Source organism: Pongo abelii, chromosome 5 (genome assembly GCF_028885655.2).
Source record: "Pongo abelii isolate AG06213 chromosome 5, NHGRI_mPonAbe1-v2.0_pri, whole genome shotgun sequence".
NCBI lineage: Eukaryota > Metazoa > Chordata > Mammalia > Primates > Hominidae > Pongo > Pongo abelii.
In genome coordinates this window covers 66,163,850-66,186,010 of record NC_071990.2, presented here as the reverse complement: position 1 = coordinate 66,186,010, position 22,161 = coordinate 66,163,850, and positions in this window count along the sequence as shown.

Genomic DNA, 22,161 nt, shown 5'->3' with positions numbered 1-22,161 from the left:
CCTTGTTAAATGGTTATTGAATATCTGCTATGTAATACATTGTAAAACTGGAGACTTTCTCATGAGTGCCCCCTCCTATTTGGCTGAATATAGTTGTTCTTTTGGATTAAATAACACCGATAATGGTAACAGTGGTGGCGAGCACACAGAGACTGGTGCCTCTTTGTGTATTTTGCCACTTACAACCCAGTAAGTGCTTTGATGTATATTTATATCAATCTGAGGTATATATTATAATATTACCAATATGAACACACTGAACCTTATAAAGGTTAAGTGTCTTGACAAAGTCACAAAGCTAATAAGCCATGGAATCAAAATCCAAACTGAAGCTGTCTGATTGCAAAGCTGGATCCTTTTTTTTTTTTTTTTTTTTGAGACGGAGTTTCACTCTGTCACCCAGGCTGGAGTCAAGTGGTGTGATCTTGGCTCACTGCAACCTCTGCCTCCTGGGTTCAAGCAACTCTCGTGCGTCAGCCTCCTGAGTAGCTGAGATTACAGACACCCATCACCACACTTGGCTAATTTTTATATTTTTAGTAGAGACAGGGTTTCACCATGTTGGTCAGGCTGGTCTTGAACTCCTGACCTCTAGTGATCCACCTGCCTCGGCCTCCCAAAGTGCTGGGATTACAGGCATGAGCCACCACGCCCGGCCATCTTTAACTCTTGTTAAAAATCTTTAATTCTTGTAAAACTGTATCCATAAATCCAAACTCCTTATGGAGTTTGGTAAGTTATGGTAAGGTAAATGCACCCACTTCACTTGATCCCATTATGTTTACCTCATTTTTCTTCCACCTCTGCTCTAATAACATGAGTATAATGTGCACTCATTTTTTTTAATTTCAAAATTTGTCACTGTCTGTGCTCAGAATGACGTCCTCCCCTTTGGCTTTCCTTTTCTTAAGCCGCATCTCTTTCAGGAAGCTTTAAATCTTCCAGGTTGTGATTAGTGTCAAAATCTCAGAACATTTAGTTTATGGTTGTGCAACAAAAGACTTTAAGAGAGAAGAATAGAGTTTAAACTTGCCAACTTAACTTCCTTAACTCCTCTGGGTTAAGGAGCCATCCAGACGAAGGGGTGGGAAGGCAGGCGCCCAGCAGTGGGTATGCTATCGCCAGGCTGAGCCTCCCTTTCCAGAACTCACTCAGTTCTACTCCATGGGGAAAAAAGCAAGAGGATCAGTTTGCTTCCTGTCAATCCTTCAGAAGAAGGAGAACAAAAAGATCTACAAAAACAACCTTGGGCTACAGTGAGATATTGTCTGGTCTGAATTCTTTAGCTGATCAAGAAGGTTTTTTTATAGGGTCCAGAGTACAAAAGAGTAAAAGCAGCTGCTGTTTCACTGTCAAAGGACGGGGAGTGGGAATATTAAAGTTGCAGATAAACTGAGCCTGAAGTAGTGAATCCCTAAGACAGCAGTGCAGGCACTGATACATAAGACAGCAGTGCAGGCACTGATACATAAGACAGCAGTCGTGAGTTAATAGCGTAAGTGAGAATAACAGCCCTGGAGAAGCTTTGTCTTGATAGCATCAGGGTCATATCAATGTGGCATTTGTCCTTGGTAGTGCCAGCATCAGTGGTAGGAGGCCTCCAGCTACTTTGAAGCTGCTGGACTCTATCTAAGTACAATGGAAACAAAGAGACCATGAGGATGTGAAAATTCTGAATTTACCTTTCTCAACCCCACCATTTTGGAGGTAGAATTCGAACTAAACTAAGTCTGTTGCTACTATGCTATATTAGAAAATATTTATTGCTTTTTTTAAAACCTCAGCTCTACCTTCAGACTGATGTAGTCTTATTGAAAACAAAATAAAACCTGCCACTGTTGCTGATTAAGTTTATATAACTTTTGAATATATTAATACACCTTGATAAATTTTCTTGTAATTATAAACATATTTTATTTCTTTAATCAATAAATATTTATTGAAGTACTACAATGCTAAGAACCAGGCAGACGTTGGTGACGTGTCTCCTGTACTTATGGAGCTTAAAGTCTAGAGAAGAATCAGAGTAAATAAATAAATAAACAAACAAATATATAATTACAAGTTGTGATAAGACGAATGAAGAAAATAGATACAAGAAGGGGAGAACAGTAATGATACGAGGAGTTCAGGAGGTATTTGGATAAGGAGATAAGGGAAGTGATATTTAGGCTGAGACTTAATGAATGAGAAGGCCTCCAAAACATGTACAGGGCAGAAGGGTGGTTGGAGAGCATTAAGCCCTTTAGGTGGCAGGATGAGGAATCTGGAGTGGCTGGAGCACACTAGACAAGAGGAAGAACTGAATGAGATGCAGACAGAAACTTAGGCAGGGGCTGGGTCATGGGGAGCTGTGTAGGCCAAGATGGGGATATTAGATTCAGCTTGAAGAGGGGTTAAGGTCATGGACTGAAACCAGACTTGGTGAATAGAACCTAGCTTGTAACACTTACTAGATACTTGAACTTTGGGGAAGTTATTTATCTTTTCTGTACCTCAGATTTCTCACCTGTAAATATGGGGATAATAAGCATCTACTTCATAGGCTCGCTTTGAGGAATATTTGAGTTAATGAATGTGAAGTGCTTAGATTAGTATCTTGCTGAGTGTGTGTGTGTGTGTGTGTGTGTGTGTCTCAAGGATTTTAATCAGGGAGATGATATGGCCAGAGTTCAGTTGCAAAGATATAATCCTTCCTGTCTGGTGGGAAATAGCAAAAGGAAAAATTGAAATGGAGAAGACAAGACTGTTTTAGGGTTCTGATATAATACTTTGACATTCAATATTATTCACTAATTCTGCAATACCCTCTATTTGTCCTGTCACTCTTCTATTTTTGAATGCCTTTACTTTGCTTGACTATTTAGTATGAAAGTCATGTGTTAGTGGCACAAATTACCTTGAATGGCTATATCATCCCTCAGAGAACAATTGCAAAGTCTGTTGTTTCTTTTACTTATAAAAATATTGGGAATAAAATTGTTTCTAGCCACATGCAGAAAACTGAAACTGGACCCCTTCCTTACACCTTATACAAAAATTAACTCAAGGTGGAGTAAAGACTTAAAAGCAAGACATACAACCATAAAAACCTTAGAAGAAAACCTAGGCAATACCATTCAGGACATAGGCATGGGCAGAGACTTCATGACCAAAACATCAAAAGCAATGACAACTAAAGCCAAAATTGACAAACGGGATCTAATTAAAGTAAAGAGCTTCTGCACAGCAAAAGAAACTATCATCAGAGTGGGCAGGCAACCTACAGAATGGAAGAAAATTTTTGCAATCTATCCATCTGACAAAGGGGTAATATCCAGAATCTACAAGGAACTTAAACAAATTTACAAGAGAAAAAAAACCCCATCAAAAAGTGGGCAAAGGATATGAATAGAAACTTCTCAGAAGAAGACATTTATGTGGCCAACAAACATGAAAAAAAGTGTATCATCCCTGGTCATTAGAGAAATGCAAATCAAAACCACAATGAGATGCCATCTCATGCCATTTAGAATGGCGATCATTAAAAAGTCAGGAAACAACAGATGCTGCAGAGAATGTGGAGATGTAGGAATGCTTTTACACTATTGGTGGGAGTATAAATTAGTTCAACCATTGTGGAAAACAGTGTGGTGATTCCTTAAGGATACAGAACCAGAAATACCATTTGACCCAGCAATCCCATTACTGGGCATATACCCAAATGATTACACATTATTCTACTATAAAGACACATGCACACATATGTTTACTGCAGCACTATTCACAATAGCAAAGACTTGGAACCAACCCAAATGCCTATCAATGATAGACTAGATAAAGAAAAGGTGGCACATAAACACCATGGAATACTATGCAGCCATAAAAAAGGATGAGCTTATGTCCTTTGCAGGGACATGGATGAAGCTAGAAGCCATCATTCTGAGCAAACTAACACAGGAACAGAAAACCAAACACCACATGTTCTCACTCGTAAGTGGGAGTTGAACAAAGAGAATACATGGACACAGGGAGGGGAAAATCACACACCAGGGCCTGTCAGGGGGTGGGGAGCTAGGGGAGATATAGCATTAGGAGAAATACCTAATGTAGATGACAAGTTGATGGGTGCAGGAAACCACCATGGCATGTGTGTACCTATGTAACAAACCTGCACGTTCTGCCCATATATCCCAGAACTTAAAGTATAATAAAAAATTGTGTCTAATTAATTCATTTATTCAATAGACATTTATTGAAATCTAAGTATGTGTTAGAGATTATTCTAGGGGCTTAAAATATATAATGAAGCAAATTAAATTCTGTTTTGTGAAATTTATATGTTATTGGGTAAGGCAAATTAGTTACATGACATAGTTGAAAATTCTATACCTGAGAAATAGTTACTCAAAAATATAAAATAAGGATGAATTCCATCACAATCTTTTTTTTAAATTTGTCCAAGGCAACCTTAGTGTTCCCCTTAACTTGACTATGCTTCAAAAGCATTTCTTTCTGACTCTAGGCCCTGACGTCCCTTTTCTTTGAGCATTTACTTTAGAAAACTTGTAACTGTAAATTATTTATCTGCCTCTTTGGGAGTAAATCTTCTTAAAAGCCTTTTGCCAGTTTTATGACCTAGGAATGTCTTGTTATACGACCTGAAAGTCATCCCTTTGAAATCTTCAAGGAAGAGTGTGCCCTATTTCCCAGTTTCTGAAGGAGGGTAATTGTCTAATTTCTCGTGGCACCGATTAGCGAGCACAGATGCCCTAATCACAGAGAAAAACATTTGCAAACTCAGGAATAACTCGAGGCACTCCACATATTCCACTGGTCCCCCCTCAAAATTCTCTAGTTTTTCTCACTATTCACTCCAGAAATTAAAAACCTTCCTTCCTTTAGTTTTAGGAGAACTGAATTAAACTATATTCTGGTGTCTCTCCTGTATTTAAATAGCCTAAAGTCTTCCTTAACACTTTAATTTTCCTTCCTTAACACTCTAATTTGGGGGCAAGTTTTGCTTTGGCGTAGGTATATAAAGCTATAGCACAGTTTACAGATAGTTGATAAAATGCAATTTGTGGAGTTTAACATAATAATCTAAAGAAAAGGAAAAAGTGAATGTGTGTGAGCATGTGGGTGTGTGGGTGTGTAAAATATATTTTCAAAAACAGCATCAATGTAATCAAAAATTAATGTCTAAAATTTCTGGAGAAACAAAGTTCAGAAGTCTTTATTGTTTTCAGTAAGATAAAAAATGTTCCAAGAATCATTAAAAACTAAATTTAAATCCCTGAAAAAATGAAAACCAACAGAAATTGATCTTAAAAGAGAAGTGCCTTGACAGTATATTCATACGTGCAACTTATGAGTATGACTTTAAAAGATTTATGTCTTTAAATGTCAATGTATACCAAAGCATATTGGAAGTACAGTACATAAATTACGTTAGTCTGGGCATAAGGTATCTCTAAGTAATGAAGTAATTTTAAATCAACGCATTTAAAATTTAAAGTAGTCAATGGGGAAATTTAATTGTGAAATTCATGCTTATTATTTTAACTTAACATGAATTCTGTCAACTAGTTTGAGCCAAATTACCATATATATTAGACCTATTCAGGTGGTAGACAAAAATTACATTAATTTGGGTTTTAAGAGAGACTTGCAGGCTTTAACATTTTAAGTTCAAGAAATGAAGGAATGCATAATTGTAACATATAGCCTAAGTTATAATGAGTTAATGAGTCTCAGTGCTTTACAAATAGTATTCCTCACCTTGAACATACAGGCAGTTGGTATTTAGTTGGTACTAGCTAAAGAAGCAAAAATACACACAAAAAAGTCAGGAGCCAGAGTTTTTCCTTTTGAGTTAAGTGAGATGACTTGGCAGCTGACATCAGTGATTTAATATCTAACAGACATTTCAGTAGCCCGGATGATTTATCCTATATATCACTGAAGAGCAGAAAAATAAATGTACATCACATCTGCATGACAGTGATAAACACAATTCCATTTCTGAATCTATGACAAGAGCAGAAGAACCTGCTTAAAACTAAAATTAGGCATATATTCAGGCTATTCTGCCTGTAAATATTGCATGTTAATTTACCTTTGTTCAGAGAACCTTTTTGAATTAAATTGTAATGGAAACAACTTGTGCAAATAGTTCTACCTTAAATAATTTGTGTTCTGATGTTTAAACAGTATTTACTATACTATCAGATTATCCATTAAAGAAAATAAAGTATTCATGATATCATTAAAAATCACCAAAATATACTAAAAACAAGTTTTAACTGAAGTTTTCCAGATAAGGTAAAATTAAATATAAATACACATATATAGATGGGAAAACTGAAATAACTTAGCAATGGTATTCTGTTATCCCTATTACATTTTTCAAGGCTGTTATTTTGCAAGATTTCGGCAAATTCGTTGCATGTTTCGTTACAATTAAAATGTACTAAGAAGTCCAACAATAAAGATCCTCCTATGCACATATGTACATATCTGGCTATGAAAAAGCTTTTCTAGAATTAATTAGTTGCACACAAGTTAAGCTTTGTTAATCTAAGGCCTATTGTTGTTAGCTTTAATACAGGCAAAGAAAGAAAGACAGATTTGGAGTATGAAGAATTGCTTGGGATGCATGTGCCTCAGTAGGGGAATGCATAACTAGAAACAACCTAAAGGCTGACACAAGGACGACAATGGGGAGATGGCTTGGGATGATAAAAATAAATCACAAAAGGGGATGAAGAATGAGTTCACAGATAAACAGGACTCGCTTAAGACGCTTAATAATTTTCTCAGTATTATTGTCTAATTAAATCATTTTTGACTGTTCTGTTTCTGTTTCGTAGAGAATCTGTAGTTTGTCAAAAAGATTACACAACTAGCTGTGTAATTAATACATTCCTGATACAATAGGAAAATATGAACTTCATATTTTTTAATACAAAGGATAGAAGTTGTCTCTATTTTTGGTAGAAGGAAGTATTCAAAGTAAAAGTTAAAAAGTTTCCTCAGGATCTTGTGAATATGGTTTGTATTTGCATGGCTGGGAAATTGCAAATAAATGCATTCTGGCTAGAGTCCAAAGGATCCTAAAATTTTATTTAATACATATTTCTCATTAAAAAAAAACCTGTTCCAATGAAAATAGACAGATACTTCTAATTATTTTCCTTTTATATTAATAAGTAAATACATAAATACTTTATTTATGTATTTTTTTTTGAGACAATCTTGCTTTGTCACCCAGGCTGGAGTGCAGTGGCACGATCTTGGCTTACTGCAACCTCCATCTCCCAGGTTCAAGTGATTCTCCTGCCTCAGCCTCCCCAGTAGCTGGGACTATAAGCATGCGCTACCATGCCCAGCTACTTTTTATGTTTTTAGTAGAGATGGGGTTTCACCATGTTGACCAGACTGGTCTTGAACTCCTGACCTCAGGTGATCCACCCACTTCAGCCTCCCAAAGTGCTGGGATTACAGGCATAAGCCACGTGCCTGGTCTAAAAATACTTCTAATAGAGTAATTACTCTATTAATACTGGAGTAATGAGCCTTAACTGTTGATGGCGCTTATGAACACCAAGATGTCTGTGATTCAATACTTTACAGTATAATGTGACCAAATAAAACAAAGTTTTTCAATGATTTTTAGAAATAAGATATTTTTATGAATGAATATAATGTTTAATTTACCTTTATCATTTTTATAGAAATATATTTTGATCAGTATTTAATGCAGAGCATTTATTTTGTACATGCAATCTTAGTATACTTATAGAAAGTGTCACACATAAGATACATTAAAGTATTATCTCAGTGAAGTAAATTTTATTAAGTACAACTTTCTCTTAGTCATCATTACCTGAATCAAAAATATATGATCTCCTCAGTGAAGTCATGCTCAAAATTTGAGAATCTGGGCTAGTTAAGATAAAATATTTAACATCATTGACTTGAATACCCACTTTTCAAAATTTAGGTCTAGAATGACTACTTAGCTTTTAGTGAATTAAATTTAATACAGTTCAGAAGGATTTTATTATATAAAAGGCAGTAAACTACTTAAGACAAACACAACTCACTGATATTATCTAGGAAATTGAAATAGTAAGAAAAAGTGAGTAAGAAAAATAGAAAAAAATTAACAAAATTCCTGTTTGCCAATGAAAGTAGAAGATACTAAAAGGCTTAAGTTAGATGACAGTAAATAAAATAAAATCATTTTTTCATAGAAATATAGGAAAAATTTATAATCTATGAACAGTTAAAAATGTGGTAAAGGGTAAAGCAGGAGACAGGAGCAGTTCCTTCAAGTGCAGGCTATAGTAAGAAATATTTCATGGTAGCAAATGGTTAATTAAGTGTAGTTTAATAATGGCTAATATTCAGCATTGAGTTGCTGTTTATACAGTACAATACTATCAGTTTTCATCATTTTCCTTAAATCATCAGTAAAATATTCCACAAATACCACAGCCTCATTTTAATAGTATTTTGGAAAGTCAGGAGTTGGGGTAGCATCTATTGCTGATCAGTGTTGTCTAGAAATGTAACACCAATAGGAGTCAAGAGCAGAGATGCAGAACTTGGTGGAAGTGAAAGGCTAAAGATTACAGGAGAAAGACATAAAGAATCATAGTAGACTCACTCCCAACAATCCAAGAATAAATTATGGAATATACTTGTTCTCAATATATGAGGATTCATGTTGTCTTAATAAACTACTAAAGAAGAGGGATACCATCTTATACCAGTCAGAATGGCTATTATTACAAAGCCAAAAAAACACAGATACTGGTGAGATTACAGAGAAAAAGGAACACTTATACACTGTTGGTGGGAGTGTAAATTAAACACTTATACACTGTTGGTGGGAGTGTAAATTAATTCAACCATTTTGGAAGTCAGTATGGTGATTCCTTAAAGACCTAAAGACAGAAATACCATTTGACCCAGCAATCCCATTACTGGGTATATACCCAAAGGAATATAAATCAGTCTATCATAAAGATACATAAACGCGTATGTTTTGTATCACTAGTCACAATAGCAAAGACATGGAATCAACCTAAATGCCCATCAATGATACACTGAATAAAGAAAATGTGGTACATATATACAATGGAATACTATTCAGCCATAAAAAAAGAACAAGATCATGTCCTTTGCAGGGACAAGGATGATCTGGAGGCCATTATCCTTAGCAAACTAGTGTAGCAATGGAAAACCAAATTCCACATGTTCTCATTTATAAGTGCAAGCTAAATGATGAGAACACGTGGACACATAGAGGGGAACAACACATACTGGGGTTGATCAGCAGGTTGAGGGTGGGAGGAGGGAGAGGATTAAGAAAAATAACTTATGGGTACTAGGGTTAATATCTGGATGATGAAATAATCTGTAAAACAAATTCCATGACACAAGGTTACCTATGTAACAAACCTGCATTTGTATGCCTGAACTTAAAATAAAAGTTAAATTCAAAATAATAATAATAAAACAAAAAAGAAGATGGTTATAGCAATACTTTGAAGAAACTTAGTACCCAGAGGCAACTGACATTTTGTTTCTAATTACATATATCAATATATTATACTAATATTAGTGAACAACTATTAGATATCTAGTTCTAAAAATAATGCAGTTTTATCTTTGTTGAAGTTTAATCATTATGACTACTAGCTATAGCTATTCCTGTGTATAGATAGACAGTAATAGAAAACAAATATCTTTCAAAAGTTATCTTAACAAAAAGCGTGAAAATAATTAAACTTGGAAACTATTTCATAGAAGTGTGTGTGTGTGTGTGTGTGTGTGTGTGTGTCTATGTGTGTATAAATTCCAGTGAAATTTCACAGGGACCTTTCAAATATTGTCTATTTTTAAAAGCCTTTATCAAATCATTTCACTTGAAATGTTCATTCATCTGTCTGCTTAATACCCATTCTTATACAAATATCTGTATTGCATCCTGTGTGAAAATTTTCTTAACTTTTTTTACTATTCTCATAGGTAAGCAATTGATTCACAATTTGAAATAAAAAATATAAACAACCCTGATTTTGGCATTTGTTTTTGAAATAAAAAGCTAAGTCCGAATTTACATATGACAAAAACAGCAGTATATTCTGAATCAGCAAAAAATCATTTATTTACGATTTGTATTATTTGTATGTACACCCAAGTAATACTGATGTTGTTAAAAAATCAGTTTTTGTTGTTGCAATTGCCTAATACTTATTTTTATGCCCAAAGCAAAATATTAATGTAACAATATTTAAATGAATAATTCACATTTTCAATGTCAGAGTTACCTTAAGCATTGAACATCATGTGTTTTCAAAAATATGGGTAACACTATATACTTTGCCTAAATACAATAAAAATATATTCTTAATATTTAGTAGGACATGCATACAGTCAATTAACTTCTTTATAAAAATGATACTGGAATTTGAGTATGAAATTCTGTAGTGGAATATACAAGTAATAAAAAAGGTGCAATTTGCAATTACTAAAACTTGACCAATCAATTTTTTAGACTGTGTTTATTAAAACTTCAACTTTGGCTTAATTTTAATTTAAATCATTGCATTAATTAGTAATCTCTAACTCTCTTTTAGTAAGTAAAATAGTTGCTTTTCTTAGCAACATGGAAACTTTAGTAAAAGTTTATTAGGTGTGTTGCCCTGACATTCAATTTCTCTGAAAGGATGATCAGGTTAAGATATCACAACCTTTTTACTGAAAATGCCAAAAATGCACACTTATTAAAACAGTTCTCAATTTACCATATGAAGATAATAAAACTTATGTCCTCTAAAGTTTACCCATTTATTTGACAGACAATTAATTCGTAGATGAATTTTATTTACTTCTAAACCACCATGTAAATGCATGTTTATTATTGGTATATGTATTAGTCTGTTCTCACACTTTTGTAAAGAAATGCCCAAGACTCGATAATTTATAAAGGAAAGAGGTTTAATTGACACAGTTTCGCATGACTGGGGGGGCCTCAGGAAACATACAATCATGGCAGAAGGGGAAGTAGGCACATCTTACATGGTCGCAGGAGGGAGAGAGAGAGAGAGTGTGTTTGAAGGAAGAACTGTCAAATTCATGAAACCATCAGATCTTGTGAGAACTCACTAAAGCAAGAACAGTATTGGGGAAACCGCACCCGTGATCCAATCACCTCCCACCAGGTTCCTCCCTGTACACTTGGGCATTTTGAGGATTACAATTCAAGATGAGATTTGGGTGGAGACACAGAACCAAACCATATCAGTGTAACTAATCACAATTTTAATAGTGTGTATGTGAATCTGATAAATACAGGCTATAAAACTGTACAACATGTTACTATAATGAATATTGTAGGCAACTGTAACACAATGATAAATTATTTGTCTACCTACACCTATCTAAAAATGAAAAAGTACACTGAAAATATTGCATAAAATATAAAATACAGTACACCTGTATAGGGCACTTACCATAAATGGCACTCATAGGACTGGCAGTTGCCCTGGGTGAATCAGTGAATGAGTGGTGAGTGAATGTGAAGGCCTAGGACATTATTGTACACTACTGTAGACTTTATAAACACTGTATACTTATACTACAGTAAATTTGAAAGATTTTTTTAATAATAAATTAACTTCAACTTACTGTAACATTTTTACTTTATAAACTTTTAAATTCTTTTTTAACTTTTTGACTCTGGTAACAACACTTAGCTTAAAACAAACACATTGTACGGTTATACAAAAATATTTTATGTCTCCATATACTTATTCTATATGTTTTTCTCTATTTTTAATTTTTGATATATTTTTACTTTTTAAATTTTTGTTTAAAACTAAGACAGAAACACACACATTAGTCTAGGCTTACACAGAATCAAAATCACCAAGATGCCACTAGGTAATATAAATTTTTTAGCTCCATTATAAACTTATGAGATCACCATTGTATATGCAGTATATTGTTGACCGAAATTTTATTATGTGGTGCATAACTGTACTTACTTTGTAAAGTTGCTATTGTGAGAATACAGTTGTATATTATGTGAAAATGCTGACATCAGGCATGACAAAAATCAGGTACTCAAAAATATTCATTTTATCTGTCCTCTTTCTTTTCAGTTGACCATTTGATTATTGTTTTTCTTTTTAATACACTTAAAATTTTTCAAATTATTTCTGATATTAATGATAGGTTTAATTAGTCATAGCATTTTAGTTGAAATTATCCTGCTTAATGCCATGATTATTAATATATGGATAATGAATCATTGTTATTTTCAAATGTTGAAGTCAGTAATTCTAAATCTAGATCCTGAAAATGTAAAATTTAACTAATTAAAAAGGAGGGTGGCTTTGCAGTTGTATTAGTTTGTTTTCATGCTGCTGATAAAGATATACTTGAGACTGGGCAATTTACAAAAGAAAGAGTTTTAATAGGCTTACAGTTCCACATGGCTAGGGAGGCATCACAATCATGGTGCAAGGTAAAAGGCACATCTCACATGGTGGCAGACAAGAGAAAAGAGCTTGTGCAGGGAAACTCCCCTTTTTAAAACCATCAAATCTTGTGAGACTTATTCACTATCACAAGAACTATGAAAAAGACCTGCCCCCATGATTCAGTTACCTCCCACCAAGTCCCTCCCACAACACATAGAAATTCAAGATTAGATTTGGGTGGGGACACAGCCAAACCATATCATGGCACCTCAGGCTCCTCCCAAATGTCATGTCCTCACATTTCAAAACAAATCATTCCTTCCCAACAGTCCTCCAAGATCTTAACTCATTTCAGCATTAACTCAAAAGTCCACAGTCCAAAGTTTCACCTGAGACAAGGCAAGTCTCTTCTGCCTATGAGCCTGAAAAATCAAAAGCTAGTTAGATACTTCCTAGATTCAGTGATGGTACAGGCATTGGGTAAATACAGCCATTCCAAATGGGAGAAATTGGCCAAAAAAGGGGCTGCAGGCCCCATGCAAGTCTGAAATCCAGCAGTGCAGTTAAATCTTAGAGCTCCAAAATGATCTCCTTTGACACCATGTCTCATGCCCAGGTCACACTGATGCAAGAGGTATGCTCCCACAGCCTTGGGCAGCTTCACCCTTGTGGCTTTTGCAGGGTCTGTCTCCTTTCTCAGCTGCTTTCATAGGTTGGCATTGAGTGTCTGGCTTTTTCAGGCACACCGTGGAAGCTGTGAGTGGATCTACCATTCTGGGGTCTGGAGGATGGTGGACCTCTTCTCACAGCTCCACTAGGCAGTACCCCAATAGGGACTCTGTGTAGGGGCCTCACTTTCATCTGCCAAAGACAGGACTGTAATCTTAAGACCCTCATCTCAGAAGGCATCCTGCCCCATATCCTGGAAGAATGAATGCTTCACAGAGAGATGAAGAAGAATCTGAACAGACAGGCCTTGCTGGGTTTCCCCACGTGGTCTATTAGTGTTAGATCACACCTCTTTTTTCCAATCACATTTCTACATGGTTGTCAATCATGCTTATGTGATGAAGCTTCCATAAAACTCCCAAACCTGGGTTTGGAGACCTTCTGGACAGCTGAACATGTGGCGGTTTCTGGAGGGTGGTACACTGAGTGAGGGCATGAAAGCTCTTCATCTATTTCCTGATAACTTACTGTAATCATTTCTTTATCTGTATCCTTTGTAATATCCTTCATAATAAACTGATAAACATAAATGTTTCCCTGAGCTCTGTCAGCCATTGTAGCAAATTAATTGAAGCCAAAGAGAGGGTTGTGGGAACCCCAACTTGAAGCTTCTTGGTCAGAAGATCTGGAGGCCCAGCCTTGTTACTGGTGTGTGAAGTGGGGAAGAGGGTGTGGGGCAGTTTTGTGAAACTGAACTCTCAACCTGTGGGATCTGATGCCGTCTTTAGGTGTGTAGTGTCAGAATTGAATTGGAGGTCACCCAGTTGGTGTCCACCGCAGAACTGATTGCTTGGTGGTGAAAAGAAACCCCTGTACATTTGGTCACAGAAGTCTTCTGTGTTGACTGTTACAATCAAGTGAGAGAACAGAATAAAACTCTTGAGTATATTTACTATGCTCAGTGTGTGTGTGCGTGTGTGTGTATATATATATCTCACATATATAAAACATTATCTGTCTATCTATATGGTACTGTACTATATATGTACGTGTGTGTGTATATATATGTGTGTGTATATATGTGTATATACGTGTGTATATATATATACTGTGTGTGTGTATATGTATGTGTGTGTGTGTATATATATATATGTAAATATATATATATAGAGAGAGCTCCTTCTATGGTTCTGTTTCTCTGGAGAACCCTGGCTAATACAATGATGTTTTAGGCAGCTTTAAAAAGTATTTATCAAGTTATAATTTACATCCAGAAAAATTTATCATCTTTAGTGTATAGTACACAAGTTTTGACAAACACATGTAGTTGCATAAACACCACCCAATCTAGATATAGAGCATTTCCAAGACCTCAAAAAGTTTCCCTCATGTGTTGGTAGTTAACCTCTCTATTTTCTGTTTCTACAGTTTTGTCTTTTCCAGAATGTGATATAAATTGGTCAGTTTTACTTAAGAATAATATAGTATGTGAAGATGAGTAGAAAATAAAACTGAAACAAGATTTGAGGCCAGATAATGAAGTAGCTCCGTTAAGGAATCTGGAAGTGGATTCCTACCTTGTCTTGGAAGTGATATAGTTCAGTAGGAAGTGTACAGATTTTGAAGCCTACAGTTTCTGAGAATGAATCAAAAGTTTTGTGATCTTTACACATTCTGCTTAATTTTCCTGACATTCATTTGAACAATGGAGAAAATACCCACTTCATTAGGTTCCATTTGTATACAAATATGATAATGTTTGTATATTACTTAATAGAACAAAAGGTATTGCTAGGATCTGAATATTTATGCCCAACCTCCCACCGAAAAAAATGTATATGTTGAGATTCTAAACCCCAAGGTATTGGTATTAAGAGATAGAGTCCTGAGGAGGTAATTATATCACAGGGCAGAGCCCTCATGAATATGATTAGTGGCCTTACAAGAGGCTAAAGAGACTAGAGTTCTCCCCTTCCATCATGTGTGGACACAGCAAAAAGGCACTTTCTTTGAAACAAGCCATCACCAGACATTGTAGCTGCTGGAGCCCTGATCTTGGACTTCTCTGTCTCCAGAACTGCAAGAAATAAATTTCTGTTGTTTATAAGCTACCCAGTATATGGTACTTTGTTACAGCATCTTGAACAAACTAGCAAGTAGTGAGCATGTGATTAAGTTGTACCACAACTAATATTAGTTTGCACAGGCCAATAGAAGTTTGTGATGTGGGAAGCTCTGACCTCATCATAACTATTTTTTTTTTTAATGTGGAATTGATTTGAAGTTCAGGTACTTGAAAAATAGCCAGTTCAAAAAAAAAAAAACCTCTCCAATAGGTAGCATTGATCAAATGACCTTCTTGGTCATTTTTATGCCTACAGTCATGCAAGAAGAGGACTGAAATCAGGGACATGATGAGAGCCTGTGAGTAGGTACTTAGAAAACAAATGAATAATTGATATTTTTAATAAAGATAAAAATATTCATTAGAGGCTGGATGTGGTGGCTCATGCCTGTAGTCCCAACATTTGGAAGGCCAAGGCAGGAGGATCACTTGAGGCCACGGGTTTGAGACCACCCTGGGCAACAGGGCAATACCTTATCTCTACTAAAAATTAAGAAAAAATTTAGGTGTTCATTAGAGCCATGTAAAATTTGAAATTACTAGCCTAGAATTCCACAAACATAAAATAGGTTGATGAGAGAGAGAGACTGGGCAGAACTGAGGGCCAATCAGTACCATCAAATGTCAGTACACTGCACTTTGGAGTCAGGAGCATAGGGCTGGATCAGTGAAAGAAAGACAAAGGTGTAACAGAGTGTAGTATAGTAGCCACACAAACCGAAATTTTCAGGGAAGTGGCCAGAGTCAAAAGACTTAAACAGGCAAAAGGAAGACAGAATGAACAGAGTCAGAAAGAAAAATCCCATTTTTTATATTGGGTGCTTTCAGAAATGTTTTAGAGTCTTCTCTTTACAACCAATCTGAGAAGTAAAAATCTGAGATTCATATAATTTTAATGGGTTGACAAAGGTCATACAACTAGTAAAAGATAGAACTGAAATTTAATCCTAGATGTTAGAAAAAGAATTATGAGGCCTTTTGAAGTAGTAATAAGGAAGTTACTGGTCACCATCAAGAAAGTTATCTTAGGGGGATTGTGGAAGCATAAGAGAGATTGAAAGAGATTTAAAACTAAGCAGATAATGAGAAAAAGGGGCACTAGTCTTTCAGGTTTTAAGAAAAAGGAGACAAACATAACTAACTCAAGGGATTAATAGTGTCAAAGGGGAGATCCCCAGGGATGGAAGGAATTAAAATTGCTAGTAGGCAGGTTTTAGGGAATAAAGTTTCATGAGCTATAAAACATTATAAATCTCTGCAATGAGTTGCTCTGAGAATTGAAATAGTCATACTTAAATATTGTTAGTACTTTAAATGAGAGAATGGTCTATTGTTTTAGTTTTTTACAGTGCTTGTTGTTATTTACAGTATTTTATTTATTTTGAGAATTTGAACTTTTTCTGATAACAAAAAGATTCTTTATTTTGGAGAATGTTTGTGGAAAGTTTAGGTAAAGTTTCCACTGAAGAACAGTGATGTTTGAAACACTCAGAAAGAAATGGGATCCCTAATGTTTTAAATGGCTAATTTTGTTGTGTGTAGAGTCACATTCTTGAATTCCTCTTATGTATCTGGTAAATGTTTGTAAGTATTGTAAGAGTGTAAGTGTGTGTGTGTGTGTGTGTGTGTGTGTTTGCATATAGGTCCATGCCTTTGATTTTGTTCAAGAAACAACTGCAAAATATCAAGAGCAAATAGTAAATGAAGACAGAAAAAACATAGAGACATATTTTCATCTCACACTGTCATGAAACCATAAGAGCATATGACATGGTGATGTGCACCTCTGGCCATGAACTTGAAATAATACCAGTTAACTTATGTGGAACACTAGCCATGTGCTAAATACTTTTCATGTGCTTTCTCTCTCTCGTGTGTGTGTGTGTCACATGCATTGATTTGTGATCCTCTTAACAGTCCTCAAATATAGGTATTACTACGATATTAGTTTTACAGATATATAAATTTGTAATTTTCTCAAGTTCGCGTAACTGGTAACTGGAAGAGCCAAGTTTGATTCGAGGTCCTATGACTCTAGACCCCAAGTTTTCAACTACACTCTATTGTCTCTGCAAAGCCCAGTTATTGGGAAAATAATTTATTGTCTGATTATTGTTGTCAGGAGCCATGAGATAAGAAAATCCCTACAAATAAGTTAGAAGTTTTTTCAGATATGAGTGACTATTTTTAAAGATCTGAAAAGAGAACAACATTGGCATGAAAACTTAGGTTTAGCTGTCTAAATTCCCAAACCCCACAGGATAGATCTGTGCAGCGCATCGAATCTGTGGCAGGGTGGGCTAATTTTCCCAGAAGACATATTAACAAACTTCAATACTTTACTTTTCCTTTACCATCTTGAATGAAATATGTGGGACAATAATAATTGTCTCATATAGTCTCTAATAATAATTCTATAATAATATATTCTCTCACTAATAATTTCTCTAATGGCACTTAAAGAAAACAGAGTACTCAATGGCAACTGGCAATTTTGGGGATGAAGGAGCTCATAGTTCCAAAAACTCAATCCATGAATAAAGGAGAGGGTATTTAGAGAGAATGAAGTTTGAGGAAGAATTTTTTTCCCCTTGCTTTCAGGCTGAGAGAGTTGGGGAAGAAAATAACTTCCTTTTTTAAGTATAGGGAACTCAGACTAGGAAGGATCTGTGGTCTTACTCTCATCAAGAATTTTGAGAGATACCTTCCTTACCTCATAGGTATTGAGGTATAAAGCAGAGACAGTCACACTGGGTGCCAGAAACAGAGAAGCCTGAGGTAGCGTACTGGATCACACTTCCTTGGACTGTTGTGGCAGAATGATGATTCTCATTCCTTCAGCTACATATGCAAGTTATATATTGAAAATGCCTGTAGTCCAGTGTTCTAAATATCTGTCTGCAGTATATGGCACAGATTATCATTCCCTTCTTGAAATGTTTACTTCACCTGCCTCAGGGACCTCACTCTCTTATTTTTTCTTCCACTTCAGCTAGTATTCCTTTGCACTTTCATCTGCTGATTCTTAATTTCCAACATCTCTAAATTTTGCTGAAATCTCCTCTAGTCCCATAGCTTTATGAATAATCTATGTGTTAACAACTCCCAAATGTTTATGTCTAACTTGGATCCCTTCTCTGAACTACAAACATGGCTATTTACCTACTTTCATAGTTTCATCATTTACATGTTTAATAGTCCTCTCAAACTTAAAATGCCAAGTGCTAATACTTGACCTCCTTTCCCACCCCACCCCAAACCTACTTTTTTCATTTTCTTCCCCCACTTGTAAAATAAAACTTGACTTCTCTATTATCCCAGGTCATAAGACTTATAGTCATTATTATTTGATTTGCTTACTCGGCAAAAATTTATTGAGAACTTACTAAGTGGAACAGTGTCCTATGCAACTGTACATGATGGAAAAAAACAAAGATCCCTAGACTCAGTGATTTCAATCAAGAGGAAGGATGAAAACTATACAGTACACATATTAATAAGCAGTTAAATAGTATCTCAATGGTGACATATTCTGGACAAACAAAAATGGAGCTGGGTGGAGCAGATTGGAATGAGAATAGTAAGTTGTAATATTAAGTGGAAAGGTTAAGGTAGGTATATTCTGGAAGGTAAGGGCACTCATGCACTTGAAGGTGAGACAGTTTACCTGCATCAAGATAGCTGAGAGAAGAGTGTTCTAAGAGGGGGAACACTAAGAAAAGAAGCTAAAGCGCTAACCTCCTTGCTATCTCTGAGAAAAAGCATGAAAACTAATGTGTTTGGAACAGGGTAATCAATAAAAGAAAATCAAAGAGGTAACAGAAGGACAGATCCTGAAAGGCCTTTCAGGTCCTTGTAACCACTCTGGTCTGTTATTATAAGTGAAATAAAAAATAATACAAAATTTGGTTAAATATTTGCCACCATATATCTTAATTTTTAAAAGGATCACTGTGGCTATTCTCCCAAAAATAAACATGGGAAGAGGGAGGTGGGCAAGAGTGGAAACAAAAAGATCTATTAAAGGAGGTTTGCATTAACTCTTGGGATAAATGGTGATGGTTTCAACCAGAGTGACAGCAGTGAAAATAATGTGCAGTGGTTAAATTTGTGATATCTTTCTTTTTTATCAACTTTTATTTTAGATTTGGGAGCACACGTGCAGGCTTGTTACCTGGGCATATTGTGTGAAGCTGAGGTTGGGTGTAAGAATGATCCCATCACCCCGGCACTAAAAGAACTCAACAGTCTTTCAACTCTTGCCTCTCTCTCTCTCTCCCTCCCTCCTCTAGTAGTGTCCAGCGTCTGTTGTTGCCATCTTTATGTCCGTGAGTGCCCAATGTTGAGCTCCCACTAATAAATGAGAACATGAAGAATTTGGTTTTCTGTTTCTCATTAATTCACTTAGGATAATGGCCTCCAGATGCATCTATCCTGCTGCGAAAGACATGATTTTCTTCCTTTTTTGTAGATTCGTAGTATTCCATGTTGAATAACTACTACGTTTTGTTTATCCAGTCCACCATTGATGGGTGCCTATGTTGAGTTTATATCTTTGCTATTGTGAATAGTGCTGAAATGAACATGTAAGTGCTGATGTCTTTTTAGTGGAACAATTTATGTGCTTTTGGATATATATACAGTAATGGGTTTGCTGGTTCAAATGGTAGTTCTAAGTTCTTTGAGAAATCTCCACACTGCTTTCCACAGTGGCTGAACTAATTTACATTCCCACCAGGAGTGTATAAGCATTCTTTCTTTCTCAGCAGCCTCACCAACATGGGTTGTTTTTTTTTTTTTACTTTTTAATAATAGCCATTCTTACTGGTAAGTGAGGATATTGCATGGTTTTGATGTGCATTTCTCTGATGATCAGTTTTTCTCTGATGTTGAGCATTTTTTCACGTTTCTTGGCCACTGGGATGTCCTCTTTTGAGAAGTGTCTGTTTATGTCTTTTTCGTTGTGTTTTTTTTTTTCTTGCAAATATTTTCTCCCATTCTGTAGGGTATTTGTTTACCATGACGATAGTTTCTTTTGCTATATAGAACCTTTTTAGTTTAATTAGGTTCCACTTGTCAATTTTTGGTTTTATTGCAATTGCTTTTGAGGTCCTAGTCATAAATTCTTTCCCAAGGCTAATGTCCAGAATGGTGTTCCCTAGATTATTTTCTAAGATTCTTATAGTTTGAGGTCTTAAATTTAAATTTTTACAGATTTGGGATATATTTCTTTCATACCTCACAACAAATTCATCATCTCTTCTCTAAATTCTGTTCAAAACTATATCCAGAATCCAACATTACCTTCATTACTGCCAACTTGATCCAAGCCACTGCTAGCTTGTGTCTGAATGAATGTAATAGCCTCTAATCTGGTTTAGCATCTTCCCATTTCCACCAACCTCTCACTCTAGTCACCACAAAATTAATCCTTTAATTGTTAGTCTAGTCATGTATTTTCTCTTCTCAAAACCTCCATGAACTTTCTATGAGATTTAAAGTAAAAGCCAAAGTCCATAAAATGGCCAATAGGGAGACATTCACATTCTGATTTATCCTTTACCGCTTTAGCCTCTTGTCCTGTCATGCTCCCAATTATAGTTTCTACTCCAGTCGTCTCTGGCCTGCTTTAGGATATTTTTAATCAGTGTTTTCTCTACCTAAATATCTCTTCCACAGATGTCTGCATAGTTAAATTTCTGTCTTTGTTTCTTTTTGTTCTTCTATCAAATGTGACTTTAAAGTAAGAAGGAAAGGGGCCGGGCGCGGTGGCTCACACCTGTAATCCTTGCACTTTGGGAAGCCAAGGTGGGTGGATCACTTGAGGGCAGGAGTTTGAGACCAGCCTGGCCAACATGGCGAAAACCCATCTCTACTAAAAATATAAAAATTGGCTGGGCATGGTGGAGGGGGTGCCTGTAATCCCAGCTACTGGGGGTGCTGAGGCAGGAAAATCACTTGAACCCAGAAGGCAAAGATTGCAGTGAGCTAAGATCATGCCATTGTACTCCAGCCTGGATGACAGAGTAAGACTTGGCTTCAAAAAAAAAAAAGAAAAACAAAGAAAGCAAGAATTAAGGGGATGAGAAAGGGAGGGGAAGGGGAGAGGAGAGAAGGGGAGGGGTGGAAGGGAGAGGGAGGGGAGGGGGAGGGGAATGGGACAGGGGAGGGGAGAGTGATGGAAGGGAGGAGGAGAGATGTAAGGGAAGGGGGATGGAAGGGGGAGGGGAGTGGAGAGGAGTGGAGGGGAGGGAGGAGGGAAGGGGAGGGGAGGAGGAGGGAAACAGAGAGGAGGGGAAGGGAAGGGTTGGAAGGTTAGCGGGGAGGGGAAGGGAAGGGAAAAGAAAGGGGAGGGGAGGTGCAAGGGAAGGGAATGGGGAGGGGAGGGGGAAGGGAAAGGAGGAGGGGAGCTGGAAGACAAGAGGGGAGGGGGAAGGGGAGAGGGGAACAGAGGGGGAAGGGAAGGAAATGGGTAAGAGGAGTGGGAGGGGAAGGGGGAGGGGAGCAGAGAGGGAAGGGAAAGGAATGGGGAAAGGAGGAGGAAGGGAAGGGAAGGGGGAGAGGGAGGAAAGGGGGAAGGGAAGGGAATGGGGGTAGTGGAGAAGGGCGAGCAGAGGGCAAGGAGGGGGCGGGGAGGGGATAGGAGGAGGAAGGGAAAGGGGATGGAAGGGAAGGGGAGAGGAAGAGAAGGGACACAGGGAGGGGGAAGGGAAGGGAAGGAGGAGGAGGAAGGGAGGGGGAAGGTAGGGGAAAGATATAAGAAAGGATGAAAGAAATAATGGGGGAGATGCAGGATATAGAAAAGTGAAGAAAGGAAGGAAGAAGGAAGAGAAAGTAACAGAGGGAGAAATATAAAGTAAAGAAGGGAGAGAAAGGAAGAGAGGGAGA